This window comes from Mus caroli, unplaced genomic scaffold, assembly GCF_978045245.1.
Source record: "Mus caroli unplaced genomic scaffold, Mus_caroli_1 scaffold_8, whole genome shotgun sequence".
NCBI lineage: Eukaryota > Metazoa > Chordata > Mammalia > Rodentia > Muridae > Mus > Mus caroli.
The window spans coordinates 66,206,739-66,221,405 of record NW_028227263.1 but is presented as its reverse complement, the minus strand read 5'-3'; the positions used below and the strand labels follow the sequence as shown (position 1 = coordinate 66,221,405).

The 14,667-nt window shown below is 43.5% G+C and overlaps 1 protein-coding gene across 1 annotated transcript in view; it reads right to left on the bottom strand.

Annotated features, from left to right (window-relative positions):
* The window catches only part of Blm (BLM RecQ like helicase), an 80,148-nt gene extending 73,335 nt beyond the window's left edge, over positions 1-6,813 (bottom strand). Inside the window, exon 1 of the mRNA XM_021167779.2 lies at positions 6,743-6,813. The gene's annotated coding sequence lies outside the window, so the exon portion shown is untranslated. The remainder of the gene's footprint in view (positions 1-6,742) is intronic.
* Between the last annotated feature and the right edge of the window lie 7,854 nt (positions 6,814-14,667).

The window sequence follows — 14,667 nt, the reverse complement described above, 5'->3', positions numbered from 1 at the left end:
AGGGTGAAAATTTAAGGTGAGAAGAAAAAGCAAAACAAAACAAAACTACAGAAAGACTTTCCTGGTCTGTGCAAGTGGGGCCAATGTAACCACAAGTGTCTTTTTAAGTGGGAGAGAAAAATCTGGTGGCAGACCAGAGAGTTAACACCTTAAGGATTCCACCCAAGATTGTTGGCTTTGATAATGAAAGAAATCTCAAGCCAGGGATATGGTCATCTGTAAGCAGCTGACAAGGGCAATGAGCATGTTTTCCCTAGAGCTGGTACAAACAAACACAGCTCTAAAAAGCCCTTAGTCCTTATTCCAGGTAAGCCCATCCAGACTTCTGAAGTACTGAACTGTAAGACAAAGCTGTCATTTAAGCAACCAAGTTGTAGTAATTTGGTACAGCAGTTTTATGAAGGACTGCTAGAAAAGACATCAGCACAAAACATCCTTTTTATGTGTCACTGATGGACAACTAGAAAATAAAGAACAAAAAAACTGATTTTAGTGGTATCAACATTTAAGTACCCTCCAAAAATATCTGGCCAAACTATGGCCACATATACTCAAGAAACTAATTAAGTAATTTTTACAAAATTAAATAATGGACAAATGAGCCACATTTGTGATAGGGAAGAAATAATCTCAAGACGCCAAGATCCCAAACTGATCTATGACAATAAAATTCCAATCAAAATTCTGTTTTCTTTTTCTGGGAGAACTTAATAGTGGATCTGTGGGCACACTGGGCTGCATCAATGTGGGATGTGTAGGGGGTAGAGGACAATCCCCAGTCACTGGCACCTGGCCTTTCCACCTTGCTTGAGACAGGTTTTCTCCACCACAGTGTTGGCTAGTTGGCTTACAAGCTTCTAGAGACTCTCCTGTTTCCACCTCCCACTTCTCAGGATTGCACTGGGAAGTGGGACACTTGCACCACTGCATCTGGTTTTGTGGGTCTGGGAACCCAAACTCAGGCTGTCAGGCTTGAGGAATGACAAGCACTTGTATCAACACCCTGGATGTAAAATTATAATAGATATAAAATAGCAAAAACAGCCAACATAGTCGTGAAAAACAATAGTAGGTGAGATTTGCTCTGCAAGATACAGAAAGACATAAAAACATTAGCTACACAATAAAACTCTGGCTCAAACAAGCATAAACCCATCCATGATCTATAATGTTGAACACTAGGTGAGAACAGTTATTTTGATTCCTGGTGTTAGACCTGAAGCTTCCTCAGGCAGAAGGTATTTATACCGACACTGGGGGTGTAGCTCTGCTGGTAGAATGCTTGCCCAGCATGCACAAAGTCCTGTGTTCAACCACTATTGAATGGAGTGCACACCTACAACCTCAGGACTTGGAAAGTAAGGCAGGAAGATAAAAAGTTCAGTTATTCTTGACTATCTGGCAAATTTGAGGAAAGCCTAGGACATAGAATACCTTATTTGCAGTACATGTGCGAGTACACACACACACTAATTAAAATTTTAAAATTTGTAAAACTCATCTAAATCAAAGAAAAAAAACAAAGACCTAAGTATGAAAGACAAATAATAAAGTCTCTAGGATATAATTACAAAAATAACTTTAAAACCTTCAAGAGATTTCTTAAACAAAATTAACAATGGCACCTTCCAAGCTGGGCATAGTGGCACGTTCCTGTAACCCCAGCACTTAGGAGGCTAAGGCAGGAAGATTGCTGGCACATAATGAGTGAAAAGCCAGCCTGGGCTATAGAGTAAGACCTTCTATCAAAAAACAAAGAGATGGGGGTAATTTTCTCTGTTTGTTTGTTTTTTCCCCCTTGACCGTTGCACCCTCACAGTGAAATGCAAACAACAATGAAGGAGTTGGGCACAGTGGTGCATGCCCATACCTCCTGTTTTTGCAAGAGTGAGTCAAGGCTGCCTCTGGCTACATGAGACCCCCACCTCCAAAAAAATTTTAAAAATATGTATATATATAATATACACATATGTGTATATAAATTAGCAAGGATGTGAAGCAGCAAGAGATCAGTACAGTGATGGAAGAGTAGCCACTTAACATTAGCATTCTACAGTAAAATAAAGTATGTATACTCTTGACTTCAACCACTTGTACATCAGTACACTCTTGCTACCAAGGAGAGAGACTGGTGAAGAGTGACTTAGTCACCAGTGACAATGATCTACTAAACCACACGTAAGCAATGAAGCCTGCACAAACCCTGAAAAGGACAGGCTTGAAGAATTCCCGTGTTGGGGTATGGAGGCTCCACCTCTTCCCACATCCCTTGCACTGTTAGTTCTCCCACTTTCCTGAAATGTACCCTTTTAAAAACAAACTAGAACCTAGAAAGCAGATGTCTGGTTTTCCTTGAGGTCTATGAGTTACCTTAGCAAATTACTGAACTACTCAAAAATCAAAACAAAAGAAAACCCTATCATGCAAGTCTGGTTTGCAGCCGGGTTTGATAGTTGCGAGGAACATCGGAGTTCCCTGTTTGTGGTTAGAGTCTGAAGCAGAGGAAAGGAAGATGTGGGGCCAGGCATGGTGGTGCATGCCTGTAATCCCAGTACTCCAGAAGCTGAGGCAGTAGGATCACTGAGAATATGAGGGCAGCCTGACCTAATAGTAAGGCAGAAATGAAGTGTGATATGGGCGTGGGGAGGCAAGAAATGAGAGCTCCTGTACTGTACAGTGGTACATACACAAAGCGGCACATTAGCCTTTAAAAGGACAGCAGTCCTACAGCAAGCAACACAGGCGAACCCTGAAGACATTCTGCTAAGTAAAATAGCCACTTACTGAAGGACAGTACTACATAAGCCCAGTCACAGTGCGGTACAGCTGCCATATGTAAGGAAATGAGCAGATCCGATCTGATTAGCTTTCTGGGTGGAGGATGAGAATGTCTGAGATCTGCAGTGCAGCACTCCCCCTAGACTATAGTATTCACCAGAGAACTTGGAGAGCATGCAGAGATCAAGACCAGCCTGGGCTATGCAGTGAGATCCTGTCTCAAAGCAAATAGACCACCAGTCCATTCAGAGAGAAGAAAGATATCAGGAGTGCTTAGGTATGGTCACATAACACAATATTTTAATTTATTATAGAATTTATTTTTAAGGTATGAAAATCAAAGCTAAAGAGATAACACGGTGGCTAAGAGCACTTTCTATTCTTCCAGTGGACACAGGTTTGATCCCCAGCACCAACATTACAGCTCACTACCATTTGTAACACTAGGTCCAGGGAATCTGGCGCCCTGTTCTGACCCCCAAAGACACAAGGCGCACTCTAGGTACACAGACATACATGCTAACAAATTACCCATAAGTGTAAAATACATTGTTTAGAAAATTACATAAAGGGGAGTAGAGAGATGGTTCAGAGGTAAAGAGAACTTATTGACCTTGGCAGAGGACCTAGGTTTGAGTCCCAGCCCCAACAAGGTGGTTCACAACCATTTAGAACTCCAGTCTCGGGTGATTCAATACCCTTTTCTGACCTCTGTGGGCACCACGCATGAATGTGGTGCACATACACACACGCAGGTAAAACATGCATGAAATATGATGAATAAATGCAATAAACTATGAGATGCAGTTAAAATTTGTCATTTATATAACTATTTGTGAATAGTGTAATTTTTAAGGCATATCTGAGAGAGAGGGGGAGAGAGAGAGAGAGAGAGAGAGAGAACATGCATGTGCATACATTTGAGTTACTGAGGCCAGAAGTCAACATTAGGATTCCTCTCATTGAACCTGGAGTTTACCAATTTGGCTAGACCGGCTGGCCAGCAGGCTCCAGGCTCCTCTCTAATGAGATTACAGGTTTGTGCCACTGACCTGGCTTTTCTTTTGGGTTCTGAAACTTTGGTCTTCATGCCTGTGAAGTAGAGTACTTTACAACTGAACCATCTCTCTAGCCCAAATGAATCTTAGAAACATTATCAACCACTAGGTTGTAACTCAGTAGTGGTAAAACACTCGCCTGGCATGCACCAGACTGTAGGTTCAAATCCCAGGACCACAAAAAGCAAAAAAGAAAAAAGAAAAAGAAAATCAACAAAACATACAAAGAGCTGGTGTGGTAACATAAAACTATAATCCCAGCACTCAGGAGGCTGAAGCAGGGATAGCCAGGTCACAGCCAGCCTGAGCTATATAATAAAATCTTGTCTCAAAAAACAAGAGCTGGGGCTGGTGAGATGGCTCAGTGGGTAAGAGCACCCGACTGCTCTTCCAGAGGTCCAGAGTTCAAATCCCAGCAACCACATGGTGGCTCACAACCATCTGTAACGAGATCTGGCGCCCTCTTCTGGAGTGTCTGAGGACAGCTACAGTGTACTTAAATATAATAAATAAATAAATCTTTAAAAAAAAAAAAAAAAACAAGAGCTGATGGTATAGTTCACAGTTAGAATGCTTGTATGCTACACAGAATACTAAACTAAAAAATGTGAACCACTCAAGTATGAGTACATTGTAAACAATTACCTAAGAAAAATCTATATAGCTTATTTTATAACTAAAATGTGTTAAGAACTTGTGAAAAAAACAAAAACAGGACCATTTGGTTGGCTTAGGCAGTGAGAGTGCTGGCCAAGCCTGAGAACCTGAGTCGAATCCCCTGGCCCCACGCGATGGACGATGGCAGAGAACTGCAAGTTGTCCTCTGATCCCATCAAGCTCACACACAAATAAAAAATACTGTTAAAGTTTTGTTATGAGTCAGGAGTAGTGGTGCACACCTTTAATCTCAGCACTCGGGAAGCAGAGGCAGGCAAATCTCTGAGTTCAAGGCCAGCCTGGTATACTGAGTAAATTCCAGGACAGCCGGAGCTACACAGAGAAACCCTGACTCAAAACCACCCCCAAAATAATATTAGTAATAATAACAAAAATAATAATAATAGCCAGAGTGACAGAAAGACATTATAAATGTAATGAGCATTTTAATGTTTGTTTTGAGTTTTGGAGACAGGGTCTCTCATATAGTCTAGACTGGTCTCAAATTCACTATGCACCTGAGGAAAACTTTCAACTTCTGATCCTTCTGTCTCCACCTTCTATGTGTATGTATTATAGGCTTGCTCTGGGAGGTAGCTTGCTTTTGGGATAGTCTTTATAAGGCTGCTCTTAACTTTCCATTCTCCTGTCTCATTCAAAGTGCCAATTGGGGTCATAGGTGTGAACCACCAAAATTTCTAGTGGCAACTGCTCTTATTCTACAGGAAAGCAAGATACTCAGAGACTTTTAGGCACTAGATTATACAGATAATTTTTCAATTACTTTGAACCTGGTAAGACAGAAAAGGCCTGGGAAGATGGCTCAGTCAGTAAAGTGCTTGTAGTATGAACATAGGGACCTAATTTCAGATCTCACTTAGAAAGTCAGGAGTGCTAATGTGCATCCCTAATGCCAGCCCTGGGAGGCTTGCTAGTTTAATCACTAAGTTCCAGGTTCAGTGAGACTGCCCCAAACACTAAGATGGAAGACAACGGCAGAAGGTACCTCTGGTCTTCTTGCACATTCACACACACACACACACACGCACGCACAAACATGGATAAGAACATACTCCTATCCCATTCCTGACAAAAGGTAAAAATATAGAAAATGGAGCGTGTCCCTCAACCAAGTTTAAGATGCTACATTCTGTCCAGCAGTGGCAGCCATTGCCTTTAATTCCAGCACTCAGGAGGAAAAGGAAGTGGAATCTGGGTTCGAGGCCAACCTGGTCTACAGTGTAGGGCTACACAGAGAAATCTGTGTGAGTCTCTTTTCCAGAAGTACATATTTCACAATATATACATTTTAAATAACAGGGATGGTGACATGGGTCTGTAACTCGAGCACTTGAGAGGTTGAGGCTGAAAAGATCATGGAGTCCAAAGTCACCCTCAGCTCTACAAGTTTGAGGCCAGCCTGGACTACAAGATCCAAAACAAACAAACTGGTACTAAATCCCTATCTTGGGAACCTAAAAATCCCATTTCATCCAAGCAAATTTAAAGTGACATCCAAACAGATTAGCAGTCAGGCTAACAAAATGTTGACTCAAGTCGGTGTGAGGTCAACTCAGCACTGGATGGCTGAGACAAGATCCTTCCAAGCTCAATTAAATGTATTGCTCCCCATGCGTCTGCCGCTCTCCTCCTCCTCCATCTTGTCATCTCTCAATCAGTCTTTCTCACCCCTGCCCCTTGCTGAGGTAGAGGAGCTGTGTGTTTAAAGGCGACACCGGGAGATGGCAGGTTCATCTCAGTCACCCGGTAACCTATGTCAGTTAAGAGGGACAGGGAGGAAGCCTGGGGCAGTGAGATAGGCTTCAGAGCTGGGCAGGTCCTATTCAAACCTCATCTGGCATCCAAGCCCGCGTGCCCTTTCGACAAACGAGGTCTGAGCTCCGACTTCTCCAACTAAAAACAGGGCACCTCCACCTCTTCTAGCGTCTCGAAAGCATGCATTGCTACGAGGGGTCGTTGCAGCACCACACAAACTACGGGAAGCAGATGAGCTAATTTCTCGCGTTTGACAGACAATAATCAAGGCCTTAAGGAATGTGTGGACAGTGAGACTCGAGCCTCGGCCGCCTGACATGGCCTTTTCAGGGTCACCGGGTCTCTACTCCGGTCTGGGCTTCTCGCCACAAGCGAGGCTCGGAGGACCTGGGGCGGATGACTGGTGAAATGGCCAAGGCCTCGGGCTCTGTTAGTCGGCGGAGCCACCGCAACCCAGCGCGCGCCGAACTCACCTCACTCAGGCTTACGTCGCGCCGGGCGGAACCACCATCCAAACTCCGCGCGCCGACGCGGCCCTCCTGCGTCCCGCGCCGCACGCTCCGCGCCGCAAGAAGGATGATTCTGGTTGGGTAAGCCCTGAAGGATCTAACCAATACCGTGGCCTGTGGCTTCTGGCCACGCCCCTAGAGCTGCTGGGGGAGGTATCACCCGAGCACTTACTACCAAAGCCCAATCAGAATGCAGCTGACGGGTCAGGTGATTATGGCAAACTACCTGGCTTCCGGGGTAGTAAGGCTTTGTTTTGTTTTTTTGTTTTCCTAGTATAAGGAAAGGTGCCTGAAGCCCAGTCTGTGGCATGGTAGAAATTTTGTGATGTTTGAAGACAGCCGAAGCTTGCTAATTCCGGTAAATCAGGCGAAGCGTCTGTGGGCCTCTTCTTTTAGATCTGACCCTCTATTCTTGTGAAACTTCGGCGGTTCTTCCACTGCTGTCATTAATCGGTTGCAAGCTCAGATACTTCAGCAGGCATGCAGATGCCTGAGGGTGAAGCTTCAGTTCTAGTGGGTAGCTGCCACCATGAATGCAGCCCTGTGATGCCTGATCTTCTATTTTTGTAACTTTTAGTGACCTTACATAGCCCAGGTTGGCCTCAAACCTCCACCAAATTGTGTAGCTGACCCTACTTACACTTCCCAAATACTAGGATTACAGTTCCACCAAAGTGGGCTCTTGTTAATTTTTTTCTCTTCCAACCCTGTCATCTGTCCTTACCCTCTTTTTATTTATTTTTATTTTTATTTTTTTCTTCTTTTTTTTCCCCTCTTTTTATTTTATTTATTTATTTATTTATTTATTTATTTTGGTTTTTCGAGACAGGGTTTCTCTGTGTAGCCGTAGGCTGTCCTGGAACTCACTCTGTAGACCAGGCTGGCCTCCAACTCAGAAATCCACCTGCCTCTGCCTCCCAAGTGCTGGGATCAAAGGCGTGTGCCACCACTGCCCAGCCCTTTCCCTCTTTTAAGAAGGAGTAAATTCAAACTGTTACAACAATATGGAAAATAGTACAAAGGATTTGAAAGATACTAAAAGTTACCTCATGACCCAGAAACATCTCCTCTGACATATACCCAAAGAAAATTAATAAATAACTTCCTAAAGCTATCAGCTTTCCCTTGTTCATTGCTGCATGATCCACAGTAGCCAAGATATGAAAATAAGCTGTCAGGAGAAAGAGGGGAAATGCACATCAGAATAATAATTAGCCTGGTAAAAAGAACCAGATCTTTCCATTTAGGGATAGTATGCTAAGTGAAACAAGCCAGACACAGTAAATTATTATTGCATGATCTTATATATGGGATCTTTATAAAATTTAAATATTCATATCTAGAGAAAACTGGTGGAGAGTTGTGGGTTAGAGGACACATACAGTGAAAATACCCAGAGATCCAAAATACAATATGCAAGTTCTATATATTGCATTTGTGCTAAACTATTATGAGTTACAAAAACCAAGGAAGGATAGCTGCAGATAATGACTAGACTCATGTGTTTCATTATTGTAAATTTCTTACTATCTATATGTGTCTGCATCTTTAGGCATCCTACTGACAAACTGATACAATGTTTTAAAAGCTGCATCTATGTAGCCCTAGCTATCCTGTTACTTAATTATGTAGACAAAGCTGGACTCAAACTTAGAGACATCTGCCTGCCTCTGCTTTCTGAGTGCTGGGAAGTGCAGGCATGCCTCGAAATTCCTTCCTTCCTTCCTTCCTTCCTTCCTTCCTTTTTCTTCTCTTTTTCCCTTTTCTTTTTCCTTCCTTCCTTTCCTCCTCATTTCTTCTTTCTCTCTTTTGTTTGTTCTTTCTTTCTGAGACAGGGTTTCTTTGTGTAGTCTTGGCTGTCCTGAAACTCACTCTGTAGATCAGCCTTGCTTTGAACTCTGAGATCCGCTTACCTCTGCCTCCCAAGTGCTGGCATTAATGGTGGTTAACACAACTACCCAGCTATGCATTGAAATTTTAATGCCCTTGCCTTCCGAGGAACATGCCTACAGCACTAGACCCCAATAATTAAGCAGTTTTTTTTTTTTTGGGTTTTTTTTTTTTTTCGAGACAGGGTTTCTCTGTATAGCTCTGGCTGTCCTGGAACTCACTTTGTAGACCAGGCTGGCCTCGAACTCAGAAATCCACCTGCCTCTGCCTCCCGAGTGCTGGGATTAAAGGCGTGCGCCACCACGCCCGGCTATTAAGCAGTTTTTAAATAGCAAATGGAAAAGCATGCAGAATAGAGGTAAGGAGAAGATATGAACAATCTACCAAAAAGATTAGAACCAACAACACTGGGACTCAAGTGGTCGCACCCATGCAGTAAGTGTGATGCTCACAACTTCCTGAAGGAACACTTAGCTAAATGTGCCTGCATGTCGCATTCTCCTTTTTCGTTTATCTTCACTTCTCTGTCCCTAGTCAAGTCATTGTGCTAGATGGGCCCTGAAGAACAACAATACATCTGGGCTCAGTCTGTCGAGAGGGTCAATACATAAGTTAATATTCACAGTAGCAATACAAGTTAGCTGTGGTGGTGCATGCTTATAATTGAAACACTCGGGAGGGAGATGCAGGAAGATCTCCAATTTGAGGTCAGTCTGAAATACATAGCCAGACCCTGTCCCAAACCAAATCAGTACCAATCAATGTCATGAACATGCTAGCTCAAGTTATGCTATCACAACGGGGATGCAAATGCAGATGTGGAGGACCAGAAAAGACTGCAGAGAAAGTGCCCTGATCTGAGGGTAACTGAAAGACCAACACGCTTCCATGTAAGGCTTAAAAGTCATCTCATAGTAAAAACAAACTAGGTTCACTTCTGTTTATGATTCAGCCTCTGTTTCTCAAGGATTTGCCTATGTCCCATCTATAAGTACAAATGGTTCTGTACCGCCTGTTCTAGGAATGGCAATCACATCTTCGTTTCAGGAGGTCATTATAACTAGTTAGCTATGTGTATGTTCTGCTCCTGTAACCCTGAGTATTTTGCCCACCAAACCCCTCATTTGGAAACTCCCTACCCATGAGCTATAAAAGCCTGTCTTCCTCATATCCTGGGCTGCTCTCTAAAATTCCAACTTAGGGTGGAACAGCCTGCTGACCAGTCCCGGATGCACCTCTGAAATAAATGATGCTGCAGTTAGATGGTTGTAGGTTGGGTCTTTCTCCTCACACTTTTCAGACTTAACAGTAAGGCCAGGAAATCGGGAAGGGTTACAGCTCAGTGGTAGAGCAGGAGCTTAGCTTAGCACAGAGAAGGCTCTGGATTCCACCTTCAGCACAGCCTTCCTCAAAGCTCAGCAAGATAGAAAGACTACAAGGCAGCTTTGATGAAATGCAAGAAGATGGAGCTACAGAGCCAGACTCTGTCTCTACACAAAATGGTAGCAATCGATAAGATACAATTTGCTAAACGCATGAAACTCAAGAACGAAGACCAAAGTGTGGACACTTTGCCCCTTCTTAGAATTGGGAACAAAACACCCATGGAAGGAGTTACAGAGACAAAATTTGGAGCTGTGACGAAAGGATGGACCATCTTAGTGATTGCCATATCCAGGGATCCATCCCATAATCAGCTTCCAAACGCTGACACCATTGCATACACTAGCAAGATTTTGCTGAAAGGACCCAGATATAGCTGTCTCTTGTGAGACTATGCCAGGGCCTAGCAAACACAGAAGTGGATGCTCACAGTCAACTATTGAATGGATCACAGGGCCCCCAATGGAGGAGCTAGAGAAAGCACCCAAGGAACTAAAGGGAACTACAACCCTATAGGTGAAACGACAATATGAACTAGCCAGTACCCTGGAGCTCTTGTCTCTAGCTGCATATGTATCAAAAGATGGCCTAGTCGGCCATCACTGGAAAGAGAGGCCCATTGGACTTGCAAACTTTATATGCCCCAGTACAGAGGAACACCAGGGCCAAAAAGGGGGAGTGGGTGGGTAGGGGAGTAGGGGGGTGGGTATGGGGGACTTTTGGGATAGCATTGGAAATGTAAATGAGGAAAATACCTAATTAAAAAAAAAAACAAAAAAATGGTAGCAATCGAAGCTACAAACATGCTAACTCAGGTCATGGTATCAGCAGACCCTCCACATCTGCATATGCAGGATCACATCTGGGGGGACTTTGTGAGAGTAAGAGTGGGTGATGAGAGGTTTGCCTGGCAACAGCATGTGTCTCAGAGAGAGAGAAAGAGGGGGGCAGGGTTCTACATCCACATAGTCCGTGGTTTGAACTTTTTTTTTTTCATTTTTTTTGTCTATGTAGTCCTGGCTGGCCTCGAACCCACAGAGATATGCCTGCCTTTGTCTTGTAGGTGCTGGAAGTGAAGGCATACACTACCAAAACCAGACTGAATTTTCTTTTTAATGTTGTTTTGTTGTGTTGTTTTTTAAGCAGTACTTACAGCTGGAAATGGCTGGTCATACTTGTACTCCCAGAACTCTGAGGTAGAATTGCCATGAGTATGAGACCAGCTTGGACTACAGAGTGGAGGCCATGTCTCAAAACAAATCGAGGACAGAAAAGCCTCTAACCATCCATCCATCTTGTGTTAGGTGTTGCAATTTAGAGATGATTTCAATTTTACTGTGGGGCTGGGAGTGTAGTTCAAAGGTAGAATATTTGCCCTGAGTGCTCAAAAATCCCCTATATTGGGGATGGGCACACCCATATTGTATATTCTAACAAGAGGAAATGTTGTGGGGTATCCACTAGAGAAGGATGCTCAGTCATAGGCTTATGCCAATAGACGGTCTTTATTAGCCAGTCGGCAGCCACACTGGGTATTCAGGATCCCAATGTAGCCCCAAGCCTTTCTCAGAGTGAGCTTTTTAGCACAAAAACCATGTCCTGGGTTGACATATCTCAGTTAACAAAAACAGTTAGTCAAGGGCTGGAGAGATGGCTCAGTGGTTAAGAGCACCAACTGCTCTTCCGAAGGTCCTGAGTTCAAATCCCAGCAACCACATGGTGGCTCACAACCATCCGTAATGAGATCTGATGCCCTCTTCTGGTGCATCTGAAGACAGCTACAGTGTACTTAGATATAATAAAACAAACAAACCAACAAAAACAAAACAAAACAAAAAACAGTTAATCAGAAGCAGAACTACAGAAACCAAAAAGCAAGCTGAGTCCATTTTGAGACTTCCTCAGAACTATATGACTTGATATATTAGGTCTTTGTTTCCATTTGGGCAGGTGGTGCTGGCTGCACGAATGAGTGTTACAGCCTGAGTGGCACTTCCATCATGGAGTCAGTTGTGCTAAGGTCTAGAGCTCTGTTATGAAATGGGTATCTTGGTTAATGCTGCTGTTGTCAGGAACTCCAAAGGGAATGGGGAGTGTTTGTCAAACCTTGCATTATGAGTAGTGTATGTAAAGACGGCTGTGAGAGTTGTTTACATTTTGTGCATCCACGAGGCAAAACTTTGTAGGCTCCCCCAGCCTGAAGCAGGCTGATCCAGACTTTGACCTTGCTGCCATTAGAAGGAGATTACCTAGGGTGGAGCCTTCCGACCTAGTTGGCTCTTTTGTTCTGTCACCTGCCACTACTCTCTCCAAGACACTGCTACCTGCTGAGAGACCCCTGATATGTTCCTGAGGAACATCCTATCCTGTACATCGTCTACAGGCTGGCTCCAAACACCAAGAATGGACTGGCAGGGAATGGGCCTTCCCCGTTATAAGCACACTCTCTTAGTAAACTGTCCGGCCTTGAACAGAATCATGTCTTGGTCTCCATCGTGTCTTGCCGCCTAAGTCTTTTTCAGCCCCAGCCTGCCTCCCAGGTGTACCCAGTTCAAGTAGGCTGTGGGCCGGTATACGACAAAACTTTTTTACCTTGGAGGAGACAATCTTTAGGTGATGGTAAAGAACTTTCACCTCATAAATATGAAAGTGAAAATATTTGTTGGCCAAAGCTTCTTGAGGTAAGCTGGTCACCAGGAGTTGACTGAGTGTGCAGACCTCTGAGCTTAGAGGTACCTTACTAAGAAATCCACCAGGCTCACTGAGCTTCACCCCCCTTGATGACTGGCAGTACCGTCCTATCAGCCATGGGCTACATGAAGTCCTGCAGGGGTAGGGAGCTGGATGAGGTGGCTCTTGTCAGAAACTCCACACTTAGGAAGTGGAGTCAGAAAGACATCATAAGCCTGAGCTATGTAAGAAGACCCTGACTCAAAACCATACAAGACAGGCTTTGATTATCACATTGATTAAGGTTTGTGTGTTTGTTTGGGGGTTTGTTTAAGACAAAGGCTCTGTGTAGCCTAGGGTAGCCCCAAGCTCATGGCAAACTTCCTGCCTCAGTCTCTCAATTACTAGAATTCTAGGGACGAGTCACCAGGCTTCACTTTATATTTTTAGTTGTAGAATCTGATGTCACTTCAGTCTATAAAAGAGCCTGAGAATTCTGCTGGTCAGGGCAGGGAGTGGTCAGTTTTCCAGACAGGGAAGGGTTGAAAGAAAGCAGAGCAGAGAGCAGAGGTCTTTCCCAAGGCACTGTCCCTGTGAGGCAGGGATAGACTGGGGAGCTAAGTGGGTGTGTCTGTTCTTCATGTTCCTTTTTATGGGAATTACATGATTAAGGGATATGGAGGTAAAGTGGAGGGAGGCTCATTGCAATGCCAACAGAAACTTGCCTATTGAGCGAACTTGGCTGTTTCTCTGGATTTCGAGGACAGTTAGAGGTGGAGCTTCATTTGTGACTCCATTTAACTTTTAGTCTTGTCTGTTTATAGAGTCTGCAGGGCAACTCCCGAGTCCAAAGAGGAGTTGTAGATACATACACATTATATTTATATATGTGTGTGTTTGTGTAAATACATACACATTATATATATATATAATATGTGTAATTATTATATATTATAATATTATATATAATTATATATATTATATTATAGATTATATTATTATTATACATAATATACATTATATATATATATATATAATTACATTTGTATTTTTGGAGACAAAGTCTTACTAGGTAGCTTTGGCTATCCTAGAACTCCCTCTGTAGACCAGGCTAGCCTCAAATACACAGAATTTGCCTGCCTCTGCCTCATGCCCAACTTAAAAAAAATTTTTTTTTGAGACAAGGTCTCATGTAGCCCAGGCTAGCCTCAAACTCTCTATGTAGCTGAAAATGACCTTGAACATCTTCTGAGCCTCCTGGGTCCGTGTCCCAGGTACGGGAATTATAGGAGTGTATTACCACACCTGGTTTGTGTGTATGTGTGTTCTTATGACATGAATAGCCTGAAGTCTCTGTCAGTATTCAGTCATTCTTCATATCCTCCTGCAAATACTACTGTGGTGTGGGTGTGGGCTTCAACATAAGCATTCAGGTCATAACACCCCCTATAACATGGGCAGGCTTTGTCTAATCAGTGGAAAGCCAGAAAACAAAACAAAACAAAACAAAAAACCAAAAAACAAAACAAAGATTGGGCTTTTTTTCATGCAAGAGGAATTTTACAGTAGACAATCTTAGATTTTACTAGTCACGCCGGGTCTTCCTAGTGGCATTTATTTATTCCGTTACTTACTTACTTATAGACAAAAGGTTATGTAGCCCAGGCTGGCCTTAAATGCACTGTGTAGCTAAAGACGACTTAGAACTTCTGTTCCTCTGCCTCTACCTCCCAAGTGCTGAGATGAAAGGCTTAGTTCATGCAGCCGTGGGGATTTAACTCACGGCTTCATGCACACTAGACATACACTATACTAACTGGTTACCCTCCCAATCCCCCTGGTGGCTTTGAAAGCAGAACACTGGGGCGATAGAGATGGCTTAGAGTCTGAGGACCTCCTGCACATCCAGAGGACTCCAGTTTGATCCCCAGCACCCAGTAATGCAG